The sequence below is a fragment of the Corvus hawaiiensis genome, chromosome 5 (assembly GCF_020740725.1).
Source record: "Corvus hawaiiensis isolate bCorHaw1 chromosome 5, bCorHaw1.pri.cur, whole genome shotgun sequence".
Classification (NCBI taxonomy): Eukaryota; Metazoa; Chordata; class Aves; order Passeriformes; family Corvidae; genus Corvus; species Corvus hawaiiensis.
Genome location: NC_063217.1, coordinates 75,583,351 through 75,598,158, shown reverse-complemented (window position 1 = coordinate 75,598,158; position 14,808 = coordinate 75,583,351).

Here is a 14,808-nt window from a genome sequence, read left to right as displayed (position 1 = left end):
GTTATACCACAGTCAAGGGCAAATGACAGGAGCGAGGGACTTGCGAATAACCCAGTAAAAGAAAATACCCACGCTTACAATAAATGGGTTAACAAAAAAGTGTGCTTGCTTTGCACACACTTGTGCGCAGAACAGCCTTTAAGAACACCCCAAGTAGCTGACAACGTGTTTAATTTTGCAGCTCTCTTGTGCATCGCCCAGGGCCCAGGTAAGGGGCCTACACAAAATGGTCAGCACAGGAACTCACTGCTCCCTTCACTGACTCAAGCTACCTTTTTCAAGGCTGGCACAAGCCACAAACCCATTTTCATTTCCCTCACGCCAGCCCATCTAGGCAGGAGGGACTGTCCTTTTCCAGCCCTTCACAGCTGGGGGTCTGGGTCTGTGGCAGGAGCTCCCCACCATTTACCCCATACAAGTAGATAAGCAGCCAATTAACATTAACAATTAGGAAAAAGGCAGCCTAACACCCTACAAGTGACTGGTATCTAATGAGTTCAGCAGTATTAACCATTTCCTGATCATTAAAGCTGCATTTTCATTTGCCTGACAGAGCTCCAAGTCCACATGTCTGCAAACAAAAACCTGCTTGCCCAAATTCAAGCGGATTTCTACCCTCGAATCAAGGATAATCGGGCTGATTTCGTGAGAAACAAAGGAGAGGAAGGAAGAGAAGCCCTCCATCAAGTGTTTTGGTCGATGCATAACCCCTCCTCCACCCATTCCCCGGGAACTCTTTCTCATGTATAAATCCCTTGCAGAATGTATCAGCTATCTCTGGCATCAGCACTGGTATATCAGGATCTTCTTCCAACAGTATTTTACCCATTGCACTGAACTGTTTCCACTCGAGACAGCTTTCTTGATTACTATTTTACAACCTAATAACTAAATGCTTAAATTACTGACATACACTTGACCCTGCTGCACTTTGGCCCATGCTGAGCAGCAAGCCCTGCCTTAATTAGATTAGAATCAATGGGCACAAATCCTTTCAAGGGTCAGTGTGCTGTTCCCGAGGTCAATACACCAAAACCAAAAGGATTTGTACAGAGTACCCAATTTGGAAGCTGCTTCTATTTCAGATGTGTCATCTGTGCCCCCCTCCCAAGCTGCCAGCCAACCCTTGCTCCATCCTCTATACCTTAAGAACGAGTTCCAAAGGGTTCTTCTGTGAAGTTACTGCAGTAGGACACATAGGACCCTTTGATCTACTTTTGAGAACTGTATTCAGCCCCTCAAGCTCAGGAATAGGTCTCTTGGGTTAGTCCATCATGGCTTTTTGCCTTGGGAACATCCAGATGCCCAGTTGCCATCTCCTCTGCACGTTTCCTTAAACGCAGCAGTCCCAGGAAAGGAATTACTGATTGCTCCACGTTTTGGTCTCCCAGAGCTGCGCAGCCATTGTTGTTCTCATCACTTGTGCTATTTCAGGGCAGTGTCTCCTGCCCAGGGAAGGCTGCCAACAGGAGCAGAATGCCATTACGAGAGGAGGCTGCTGTGAGCTGCCACCATCACAGGGAATTTATCACTGCAAGCCACAAGCATAATGGACTCCTTCACCAAATGACTTTGGATACGCAGGGCTTGGCACCGACTGCCATCCACATGCAATTATTAAGCTGCAAATGCATGTAATAGGAGCAGGGGACAGGGACATCAGTATCAGTGCAGGCAGCCATCTCTTAGTAGCTCTGCACACACAGGCACAGGAATTCACTCCAAGAGTCCAGACTGCCCGACAGGCGGGCAGGAAAAAAAAAAAACACTGAAAAAAAAGAAACTCCAGAGCTTTGCTAAACCCAGCAGCTCAGAAGAGATGTTAATATTGAATGCTTTTGGCTGGGAGAGTGAGCTTGGCTAGAAAAATCCAGATACAGAAGCCACAGCATTATTTGTAAACCTTTGATGCCCACACTTTCCATGTTTTCCCGCCCTATTCTGGATTATAGACCAACACATGAGCTCCACTAGGCACACGGACCTTTCCCAACAGCCACTTCCTGAAAAGGCAACTATGTAAGTAGTTTCTTTTCCAAAGCGTTCAGCAGCTCAAAATTTTCATTCCAAGAACAAGCTTTTCCCTATGTGTGTCCATGTGATCCTTCTAGGCCAAGCTAGGAAGGGAAACCTTGTACCTGTGAATACAGACAGACAGGTGAATACATCCACTGGACCCACAGCACAGGGGGAGAACCCTCTAAATGGTGCTGTCATGTGAGCCTGCAAGCCCTACACCTTGACAGTCAGGGTAGAAGCTCCAATTCTTCCAACATTGTTACCTACCATCTCCTATGCTTCCATCACTTCTCTCTCAAGCACACGTCTCTCAGGCTGCCTCCCCCGGACCCACAGTAGCTATTTTCTTTAGGCCTACATGGAATTTCACTTCACAGTACAGTTTCCTAGAGCCCTACCAACCTGTTGGCTTCCCATACATCCAACAAAGGAGGTGACATCTCGGATTTAGGATTCCTGCCTTTTGCTTCACTTCTGTTGCTGAGGCTCTAAGCAATCCCAGATCAGCCAAGTAATCAGAGGTGATACATAAGCAAACACAACTGTCCATGCATGTTTTCTGGCAGCTAATCAATTATAAAGATATAGCTAAGTCCATGAGGGATGTAGAATACAATGACTTGTTACTTCCTTAATCTCTGCATTCCCCTGGGAATCCTCACTGGTTGGTGACTAGATTAGCTTCCTCACCTGCTATTATCCAGGCAGTACGCTCCCTGTGCTCTACCCCCATTCTCTTCTCTCTCTTGTTGTGACTTTTTATATCAAATATACTGCTGTTGGACACCGCTCCTTTTTGCTCTCCCGTTTTTCACTGTTGCCAGCATACCTCAACCACCCTATCCCAACCCATACGATAATTCTCTACCCACAGACTTCTTGCTGAAGTAATGAGGAAAGCTGTCTGTGCCTCCACTCAAGTGATGCAGGCCACATACACCCATGCTATATGCATTAGCTTCTACAATCCCAGGATGTTAAAACTGTTCCCAATAGCATTTCAAAGAAATTTTTTTTTAATTAAAAATAAAAAAAAAAGAAACTCAACAAGTTGCTCATTCTCCTGGTGGCAGCTTCTGAAAAGCTTTGAAAAACCCAAACATTTAAAAACTCCAGAAGCAGATACTGCCTTAGGTTTTGGATTTTTTTCCCTCCTTCCTGTCTTGATTTATAACCCAGGCTCAGATTTCCACGTCCCCAGGCTCCCAGTCTGGCATGCTGGAGGCTGCCACCTGGTGAGAGAGCTGGGAGTAGAGAGATTTAAGGGAAAAGACTACCCGTTACCAGGAACGTAGCAACTGAGCTTCTATCCAAGACCAATACTCCTGCGGGCTCCTTTTCTGCCTGCGCTGAGCTCACAATGCCCAGGCAGCAGGAGCTGCAGCAGACAGCCACAGCCCCCATCTATCTGCGCACAGCTCTAACTCACCCGTATGTTTCTTGACTTGAGCACACAGCGCTGTAACTGATGTGGAAGATGGATAGATAAATGTCCAATATGTTGAGCCCTGAAAGATGCCGGCACAACCGGACCCAATTAATCTTCCCGCAGCGCCTGAGCTCTAATGGGTGCCCAGGCACATGCCGTTCATCACCCCACACCCATCCATCACGCTGCAGCACGCACGGGGCCTGGCAGGGCTCTGCGACGCCTTGGGGACAGGGCACCTCTGCGGCTGCAGAAGGCAGGTTCTCCAGCTCATTATTTAACTTGGTGCTGGAATAGAGGAGCCAAAATCTCTTACCAGCACTACTGAGTTCTTATCAAGATACCCAAAGAATACAGATTCTTTGACACAACTTGCTTATTTTGACAAAAAGAAACTCCTTTGCACTGAATTTTTTAAGCTCTTCTTTTTAAGGATGGGGTGCCCCTCAGAGATTCCCCCAGGATGAATGACTGCACTTTCACGCTGTGTATCAATACAATGACCATGCCACCCTGAGCAGCATTTCTACATCTGCTGGGAAAGCAGCTCCTGACACCTGATTTGCTCTCACAGAACTCAACATAGCCAGGGAACTCCCCCATCAAGGCTTAAGTGACCAACTGGGAAACAACTTCTACTTGCAAATTGTTACAAGGGACCTTAAGTGGAGACTCAAATCCATCCCCATCCCAGTGCATACCATTCCTTTTGCATGGCTACATGGAAACACAACCTAGCTAATGGGCACACAATATGGGAGATGCCAGAGCATCCCTCTGATTTACAGGATGGCTAATGAGCACATCCAACGAAGGCTTGTTGTCTCCCATAAAACCAGACGGATGTAAGCACCGATTAGAAGCAATTAACTCCATGCAGCACTAAATAACTTCCCATCATTACCGTAGTTTCTTTCCCACCCCACTAGAAGTACACGGGCAAATACATGATATGTAAAAAATATATATGCAGCCGAGGAACTTGGTACTCCAAAGCCACCTCTACCACATCGGGTAGCCTGCAGGTGACAAGCCTTTTCTTGTACTCATCCTGATATCGCAGCAGCCATGTAAACACCGCAGTAAAAAACCATTGCTTACAGCAACCTGAGACATATCACTTGAGTCATCACCAAAACAACCACAAGGTCTGAAAAACAGGGATGCAATACTTGAATACTGACTTGAAATACTGACTTGAATACTTGAAAATATCCCAAGGACACAGCCCAGGGAATTTAGGTCCTGTCTGCTCAGAGAAGACAGACAGGAAGCCTCGCTAGAGGCATCTCAGGTATTCCCTAGGGCCACCAATCATTTGTGCCCGTTTTATAAATAAGAGATTCAGAAGGAGAAAAGCAGTTAATGAACTAGGGCTGCAGGTGAATGTTTCAGGACAAGAGCTCCTAGGTATGAACTCTGCTTAGTAGCCCAAAGCACTTAGAGCCATGAGCAGGAGAGGTGATGACTCAGCAGCACCCCTGGGCTACAGCAGAAATCAGGCTGACATAAAGCAGCACCATCAACCCTTACCTATAAAGGCATTGCTAGAATGACAAGCACCTCAGAGACCTAGGCCCCAAAACCAGCAAAAAAACTTACTTCCTTGTTCATTGTCTTTCCCACAGTACTCTGGTCCAGTGCGAGAATTAGCAAGCAGATCAGAGCTACATTCCAGCTGGAACACAACCTAATCTGCAACAGCAATCCAGAGCACACAGTTCAGGAGTCAGTGTGAGAAATTCTGCCATGAACAGTAACCAACCAAACAGCTTTTGGAAGGTGCTTTTCCCCAACTCCAACTGCTGGCATAGTTGGTCTGTACTGAGAACAGCAATCCGTGGGATTTGGGGCGTTTGTAACAAAGGAATTTCCAAAAGCGGTCTGCACTGGCATCTATCTGTTTCTGTTCAATTAACCAACAGTAACACTTACCCAAAGGAACTGTCCTCAACTACATCAACTGTACTAAAAATTATGTTTCTACAATAATTGCATGATCATTTAGCTGAACTTTCACTAAGTTTCTACAGAAGAAGTGTTTGGTACACATTTAAGGCTGCTTAGTTAGTATTCCAAGTGGAGACGGAAGAATTAAACGTGATCGTTTCCCCAATTCCTCTCCATCATTTTGCAGACTCTGCCGGTGACCAGTAACCACTTGGAGCCAAATAGCCACTGTTCCAGTCTTATGTCACAGGTACAAGTTTCACAGGACTACTTGGAAAGTCAGGTGTCAGAGCAAAGCCCTCAGTGCTGCTGCTAAAGAGGTCTAGTGAATACCCAGCTTCTGCTCACGGCTGCTCAATAAGCTGCCATCTGCTTCACTGAGGGCCCAGGTTCTGCTTGAACAGCATTACATAAAACCAACCACCATGACATTCCATGGAGTTTTGCTTGGCTGGACCAAAAACCCCTTCAAAACACAGTTGTCCACACACAAAAAGACACTGGACCCTCAGATCACTGGGACCCACCACCTACACAACAGGCACAAGGAAATGCTGTCCTGAATCAGAGTGCTGTTCCCAGCAGCACCAGCATATCCAGCCCACCACACACCTGGAGCTCCCTGCCAGCAAGGGCTGCGCTGGTCAGATGAAGCAGTAGCTGGCAAAATAAAAACCTTTTAGCATAAGGTATTGTTCATTTAAGGTCCAGCCCCCTGTTCAAATGCTTCACCACCCACCCAGGGAATTAATTTCCCCCTTCCGTCTAGCTGGGATTGCCCATTGTTCCTTTTTGTCCCTCTCACAGTGCACCTCCAGGAGCATTTGGCTCTGCCTTCTCTCATCGTTCCATTTAGCAGCTGCAGACACCAGCAACATCTCTCTCACTCAACATCTCTAGGGTCCCAGATGCCCTTAGGAGCACCCACACCCTGCTTCAGAACTCCCCTCCCAGACTGAACCACTGCAGGGCCCCCAGCCTCCATCCCCACCCTCTGCATTTGCACACTCTCGTACTGTTCTGTCAGTAGAGTGAACAGAAGCTCCTGGCAGAGGCCTGTGGCTGCCTGTCTGCTCCAGCTGCCCAGGCTTGTACAGATGACAGAGAGATAACAAGAGGGTTACCAGGAGAGCTCAGTCTTTTTGCAGTGCTGCTCACTACATGGATTTCTGCAAAGTCCCAGGACTGCCTGGGACTGGAAAGAAAATCAAGCCACAGAGAAATGGCTGGGGATGGCGGGGGGGGGGGGGGGGGGGGTGAGGGAGGGAGGGAGCAAAAAGCTGCCGTGTGGTGGTTTGAAATGAGCAAGATGTTAACTAATTTTACTTTTAATCTTCCCTTTTGCTGCAAAGTGAGCCATTCAGGCATCACATCTTCTGCATTTTCCTTGCCTCTTTCAGAGAAGCATATTGGGGCAGAACTTGCCAGCTGTCTGCCTCCTTCGCCTTCTGCTACCATTATCCTAAGGTACCACCCCACCTTCTGGCCCTCCAGCTTGTGGGGGGGTTGGGAATGGAAGAGGAGGGAGGGAGGACGCGGAACACAGTTACTCTTACAACACACCCATGGTGGGGAAGCCAGAATGTACCAGACAAATACTCCAATAGGACATGGCATAGATGGAGAGCTCTGATTTCTCCAAGCAGAGTTTACACCTGCCTCCATCCATCCCTGCACAGTGAGAGCCCTGCATTGCAGTTTCACTGTCACTGCCTTGCGACTTCATTAACCCTTCCCCATTAAACCCCCCAGTCAGACACAGAGCACGCTGCCCCTGCCCCCACCATGAGAGGATATTCTGATGCCCACGCTCAGCCAAAGCAGTGACTCAAGTTGGATGATGCATTTCACCGCTTGTGGGCTCCGAGCACATCCAGCAGCCTGGCAATCCCAGCCCAAATGCCTCGTGCTGCCTGCAAGTAGGTGTAGCTGTTTGCAAAATATGCAGCACACAGAGCCTGTGTGTGGCAACAGCTCCACAGCCACAGATGGATTTGAGGGATGTGGAGCATGAGCACATCACAGAAATCTCCCATTTTTTCTATACCACTCTACACACTAAGAAGCATGGGAAAAAACAGGAAACAAAAGAGCATTTCTATTTACCCACATGCTCAAATATTCCCCTCTGGTTTGTTTTTTTTTTTTATTTTTTTTTTATTTTTTATTTAATCAAACCCTGCAAATCTAGTGTTTCACCTCAGACTATTTTAACCCTTTTGGAGTTACAAGTAAACTGCATTTGAACCACCACCGGTCATGTCCCAGTGGCATAAATGGGCAGCCTTTTTTGAGCAGTAGAACTGCACTAAATCAGACTTTCTGCCCAATCAGGCGGTTAACCTGCCCAGAAATCCAAAATGCTTCATAAACAAATTCAAAGTTAAGAAACCGGGGTTGTGTGCCTTCCCCTAAGTTCATTCGCTCCTCTGCTTTCTCTTGTCACACACCCAGCGCTCATCCAGAACCAACACAGTAAACAGAGATTACTCCATCAATGACTTATGCAGCCAAAGACAACATGTAGGCTTTTGTCTTCTGCTGCTGCTGGTTTTCATACATCCCCTTCTGCCTCCATTCTCCTTGTCTAACCCCAAGTGCCTCATCCCACCCAAAGCTCCCTGGCTCCTGTGTTTTTCTCAGCTGGACACACTGTATGGCCATCAACAGTCCCACCTGACCCAACAAGCCACTCACACCTCTAAGGACACCACCTCACTAAAGCGCTCAACAGCTTCCAGAACTGAGCAGTAGTTAGACCTGCCACAATTTATCTACTCAATCTCATCTAAATCAGGTTTAAAACTTACAGGGAAAAAAACCCAACACACTAACAAGATCAGACAGTTGTAATGTAGAATTCTCATCAAAATTAACAAGGTCATCACACACTGGGGTAATTCTATTCCTTCTGGAAGAAACTGGGGTTTGAATTTCAAGTTCTGAAGTCTCCCCTGATAAAGAATCAGCCCCTCCCATACATCACCAAGCATCTAGCAAAGGCCAGGCATGATTTCTGCTGACCAAAACAAGCTTTCCAGCCAGAATTAGCAACAGTCTCCAATACTTCCTTAGTGACAAAGAATGCTTCAAATAAGACTGATAAATCCAAAGAATTACAGCTGAAAGGAAGCTCAAGAGACCTTTCAGCCCACCCTTCTTCAAAGCAGAATTTTCTGCACTTTTAGCTCCTTCATGACATGAGATGGTTCTACATATCTCAAAAGAACTTCTACAGTTTCTGTATTTTGCAGTAGCTTCTGCTGTCAGCTTTGGAAAGTCTGGGTAGGTACCAATATCAGCAAGGCGAAAAGGCCTGTTTTTCCACCCACTCCAGCCATGGGAAGGAGTCTGAACAGAAACTGAGAAACCAACCTATCAGGATCTGAAATATTCCACATTCTAGACTGCAGCTGCTAGGCAAGCTGTAACATCAAATACATCCCAACAGTCATTTAAAAAAGCCTTCTAAGAGTCCACTACACGTTATGAAAGCAACTCATACCTCACTGAACCCACATGCTTTCCAAACTAGGTATTTGTTAGTTCCCAAGCAGTGATAGCTGTCATAAGGTATCAGCTGTGCTTAGCTGTTATCAGTGGTGTCATGACAATGCTGAAAACTAGAAATCTTGCCCAAATTACCAGCCTGAAAAAAACCAGGGTAACACAGAACCACCAAGCAGCAGTCAGAGAAGCAGGTCCTGTGTACCAGCGCTAAACTGGATCACCACCCATCACCCCTGACTGATGGGCAGACAGAGCCATCACCCTTTCCCTCTGCACTGCTCTCTGCTTTGAAATCGACTCTTGAAACAATGTGGCACTGCAAAATAAATGAACTATTACTCTAGTGAGCAGAACTCAGAATTCACACATGGCCATGTTTTAAGTACAGGCTTTTTCTTGTCCATTGAGTATATTGTGCCTTTCTTGTGCTTCTGGTATTTTAACTATTTAGTCATCTAGAAAACACACAGGGGCTCCTTTAATATCAGTCTTCCCTAAATATCACCAGAAGGCAACACCACAAAACTACACACAACTCCACAGGAGCATTTTGGTTTTGTTACATGCCTTCCCAGACACTGCCACATCTGCTTGCTTTCATGGATGATAATGCCACTGAAATCCATGAGGTGGCACCTATTTATACCAACGGATAGCTTGAGTAATGACTAAGTATGGGTTTCCAGAGCTGCAGAACAGGCTCTCTTTATGTCCTGTGTATTCCAGGTATGGAGAGGGCACAAATGGCCAACCCCGCTTGCACATTTTTCTTCACATCAGTGTTTCTAAGCAGCCCAAGCATATGACTGCAGACACACAGGACACCGCAGTTCAGGCAGCAGTGTGCCAGCAATAGAACCCATCTCAGGTGTCTGACATGCACAGACAGGTGACCTTTCCCCACACCTGGCCCAAGAGCTCCCCTTTCTCTCCAGCTGCACACAAACAGCTGCTGAGTTACCTCAGTTTCTAGACAAGACTGAGACACTCGCTCCCCTACCAGGCAAGCAGTCATAACCTCTGCAGCCATCCTGCACTTGCAATAGCAGCAATATTAGTAAAAATAGCAACATAGAAAATAGAGGGTGCTAGGTCAGTGAGAACACAACAGAATAGTCATCCCTCTTGCTTGAGCCTTTCTTCTACTCTTCCATGCAGGTTCTGCCCTTGGCATTTTTTATTTTTCAAACAGCTTATTTTTTTCTCCAGCCTTTTGAGAACAGAAATGCTTTGAACGCTTCACTTCCAAGGCCCTTTATTCTTAACTGCTATTAAGCAAAGCAACCCAGGAGACATTTCTTGCACACAGCGAGTTCTGCAAACGAGAACTGAAGGGTTAGAACTGGCCTGGCTGTGAGGAAAACACCGCTGATGCTAAGGGGGACTGACAACCTCTGGTGTTCCTCTCTTGTTAATCTGATGACAAACTCTTAGAGCAGACAACACAAAATCTTTCTTATGCTGTTAAAATTGGGCTCCCACCAATGCGAAAAATTAAGGACTCTTCATTCCCACTGCAGCAAAAACCATCAATTTTAAGTGCCTGCACAGGGTTTAGGAGTTTCGCATCTGGATTCTACCATTTAAAAACCTGCCTTGTATTTTTCACAGAAAAGACACCATCTATTTAGACATTAACAGAACCTTTGCCATTCCCTTATTTCAGCATGACATACTGTCCCCACCTGAATTCGGTCCCGGTCTTATTATAACTCCAATTTTGTTTCTGAAATAACACGTTCATTCCTAACTGCACCAGCACTCACCAGAAGCTTTTGTACAAGTCAACACATCTCACAGACCTCGGACACCTCATTTGCACACGGAAACACAGAACTGGAAGGCAATCCCTGAAAAGGCATCTAAAATGACAGAAAGATTTTCACTTACGCTTATGAACAGATTTTCAGAAGCGACTACCTATTCCAGGTGTTTCAGTTTCTCCATTTTTCTCTCTAGATAAATATTTAAGGAGCTGGATTTCAAGGCACTCCACTTTAAATCAGTTCTCCCCAGGATGGAATTGCAGCACGTGGTATTTCAGGAAAATCTTGACTAACAAAGAGACTCAATTTCTTGTGAATTAATGATGCTCTGGAGAAAAATAGGTAATCATCCAGATTTGAAGCAGGTTTAATCTGCCTGGTTCACATAGCAGAAACATCTAGTGCAAGCTGCATAAGTAACTCTAACACTTGATATTGCAAGGGAACAAGTTTAGCTGTGGAAAAGGCCACCCTCAAACTCAGCACACAGGAAAAAAACACAGGGAAGCCCCTGTGCCATACCACAGCCCATGTCTTGCTACTGTCCATAGAAACTCCATTCACCTTATACCCGAAGCACTGCTGAACAGAAAGTTACAATGATAGAATAGCACAAACCAGACTTTTCTAAATGCTGCCATCTCGTTACTTCCTTATTGTCTCCAGCACACTGTCTTGCAGGCTCCCCTTTAATGCCTCTGCAGGAGTTATTAAATAAATGACTGTGTGCAGTGGCAGTGGCCCATGACACGCAGCCATTCCGCACTCCCAATGCAAATGCAGCGGGATGGATGAAGCTGTCATGCTGCATCCTCAGAAGGGTATTTGTTAGCCTCATTTTGCTGCTGTCATGGGCTGTAGATGTTACTCTGGCCTACCCTCATGCCCACAAGAGTTCGGAAGGCACTGCAGGAAAAACTCAGTGGGGAGAGCAGCACAGAAAGTGCTCAGCTTCTCTATACAGCCTTCAGAAGAAACCAAAGACATTTTATTAAAATGTAGAGCAAATGCAGGTTTAGAAACATAAAAATATATTCAAAAAGGTGGCTCATGCTAGGTTTTGAGGCTGAATTTCCAAGTGCTTTTGCAGTTCCATGATAGAGTTCTCAACATCAGCTGCTCCAGTGCATCTCCAATCCATACTGGTTGTGGACAAAATTAGCATATGAAGAACACAGGGAATGAATAACTACCCCCTAAATGACACCAAGAATGGAAGAGAAGTGCAGCTCAAGAGAAGCTAAGCTGGCTAGGCACCTCCATGCTAGCACCACAGAGCACAGAGACCCATCTGCTATCCACCTTCAGTCAGCTGCTGGACTCTCCATCAGTTCATCCCAGCCATGATTTCTGAGGCAGGTACTTGCGTACTCTTTTAAATGGCTGCGATGCAACCAAAGTTACTTAAGGACAGCCACTAGAAGCTGGCAGCTTTTGACCGGGTAACACAGATAGGACTCAAGTGTCTCTGAGAGAAGCCAGGATTACTCACTGTATTTCTCCTTGTATTCAATCCTCACAAAATACCTACTTTTACACATCCCACTTCCCCCAGTCTGACCCAGTCAGCAGCACCCTAATGATCCACACACAGACACACACAACCACACCACCATATACACACACACACACGCATCTACAAATTAAAAAAGCCAAAATAACTTTGGCACAACACAAAGAGGTGGTTGTCAACAAAAACAGATGGTCAAAGAATTGGGCAAACACTCAGAGTTCCAGAAATGAAGCTTTTGCTTTCATTCTAAATGCCACACTTCCTTACCCAGCTCCAGACAAGAGGATACATGGAGCCAGTCACAAGCTCGCTTCCTGCCAGGCTTCTCTGTTTTCATGACAAAATTAAGAGTCCACAGATGGAATAACTCAAAGCTAATTTTTACACAGGTTGGTTTTCCCTCTCTCCCTCCTCCCCATGATTCCAAACAACAAGAATAACATATTGTACGAAATTAAAGAAACAACTACAAGGGAGGGGGGAGTAAAGTTGCAGTGAGGTCATTTTGTTGCTATGACTTCAGTATGAAGGGAGTTCTATTTAAATTGAGAAATTATTTGTTTCGCACTGTGCCTCAGGAAGTCTGCTTCAGCTAAAAGCCTGAAAGTATCACACCCCACCATTTCAAGTTCTTGTACTTATTTCCTCCCAGAAATTCAAGGCAGCTATCTAACTCTTGCTCTGGCCTGTGACCCTACTACCACCAACTTAGAACAGTCCAAACTTTCTCCCAGCCCTCTTACTCTCACTGTTTCCTCCTCTCTCCCAACTCCAGTGGAAGTTGGATTCCCACTCCCACTGAAGTCAACAGAGCCCAGTGGAAAGCAGACAAGGCAAATCCTAGAAGTTGCCTAGAGGATGCCTCGCTCACAGCACAGTATATCCCAGGCACTTGCTGGACACCCTTCTGAAACTGTGGATACAGGGAACCAAGTTCAAAGGAGGAAAACAAAGACAGTATTAAGAAGGAGGAATACCGAGCAAAGAATGTGTTCATCCTTACCTCTTAAATAGGTAAAGTTCAGAGAGATCCCAGGAGCATATTGAATTATTTTTCATTTCTTTCAAATGGGCATTCCCAAGCACTCGCCCAGCACCACGGGTGCTCAAATCTGTGGGCTGCATTAAGGTTGACCACTTCCAAGAGCTGCCACTTGCCAACCAGCACTGTCCTATCAGGCTTCGCTTAACAGCAGAACAAAAAAAACTGTGCTGAAGTGCATCTAAAAATGTAGGTTAAACATGGCTTTGGTGGGACATAGAAAAATGACACATTTTTAACCTGAACACCCAAAGCTTTGAGCAGAAAGAGAATGTCACTGGCCAGTTTAACATTAACTGTTTCCTGGGGGTCAATTTGGTATAAATCCAACATCATTTACAGAAGCTCTGCCCAAATGTTTAAGTTTCAAACAGTAAATTTTTTCAGGCTGAAATACTACAGCCCAGTGCTGACACTGGACACAGCCCGCATAAAGGGCCAGAAGCTGCCATCAATTTTAGTACGAATTACTTGCAACTGATTGATACCAACATTTAAAGCAGCTGAAGAACAACAGTCTATCAGGAGACTTGGCCACCTTCTCTCCAGGCTTCTGTCAGCACTGACTGCACCGTGTGGATGCAGCAATACGTTTCCATTTACCTCTTCCAAGGAACTACTCCTCTGCTCCAGCTGGAAACCACCATGCTGTCACACATGGCTCTGGGCAGTTCACAAGCCCAAGCAGAAGCACTAAGACAGCAACAATTTCCCCTCAGGTGTGAGGAGACTGACTTTGTGAAGACCTTCCTGGCTCTTAAACATTGGATTCAGTCCCTTTTTCCCTATGTTAGAAAGAATTTGCACATACCCCCTCCTCCCCAGCACACAGCCATTAGAAAGAGCCAGTTTGCCTACACACATCCATTATCTGGATTTTCCCTCCATAAAGTTCCCATTATGGACTGAGCTGAGTGCTCATTAGCCACAGCCAACGCTACAAACGGCCGAGGTCAGCTGACTGAGCGACTGACCTTTCTGAATATCATGCCTCCAAAATAAACTGCACCATCCACACTGTTTGATGTCCTGGTTAATTGGAACCTCTTTTTCCTGCATTTTGTCAAACACAGTAAATGTCATGGCAAATTTTAAGTGACAAGAACTTGGAAGACACATTTAATTTCCCAGTGGCATGCAAAAAACTAATCCAGTTTGCATTACGCTTGTTAGAGCTCATCTCAAAGGCCCAATGCATAACAAGAGTTTGAGGAACGTTCATGTACAGATTAGCTCCTGCCCTCTGACCTCAGTGGGAGCTTAATTTACGATGATGCAAACTCAGCTCCACAGAGCTCCAAAGACAATTGTGGGGAGCTGAAAACTCCTGACCAATACATGGACTCTGCTCCAGCACGGCTGCTTTACCTCGCCACAGAGCACACGGGAAATCTAAGGATGGGCCAGGTCAGACCCTTCAGGTCACGCTGTATCTCCCTGTGAGGTGCACAGAGGCCGACATGTGCTCCACCTTGGGCATATTCAGATGCAGCTCAAGAGTTCTGACCCTCACCTTTTCTTCCCGATCTAAGTAACTTCCAGGTATATAAGGGTTGAATACTTTCCTACAGAAAAGTAA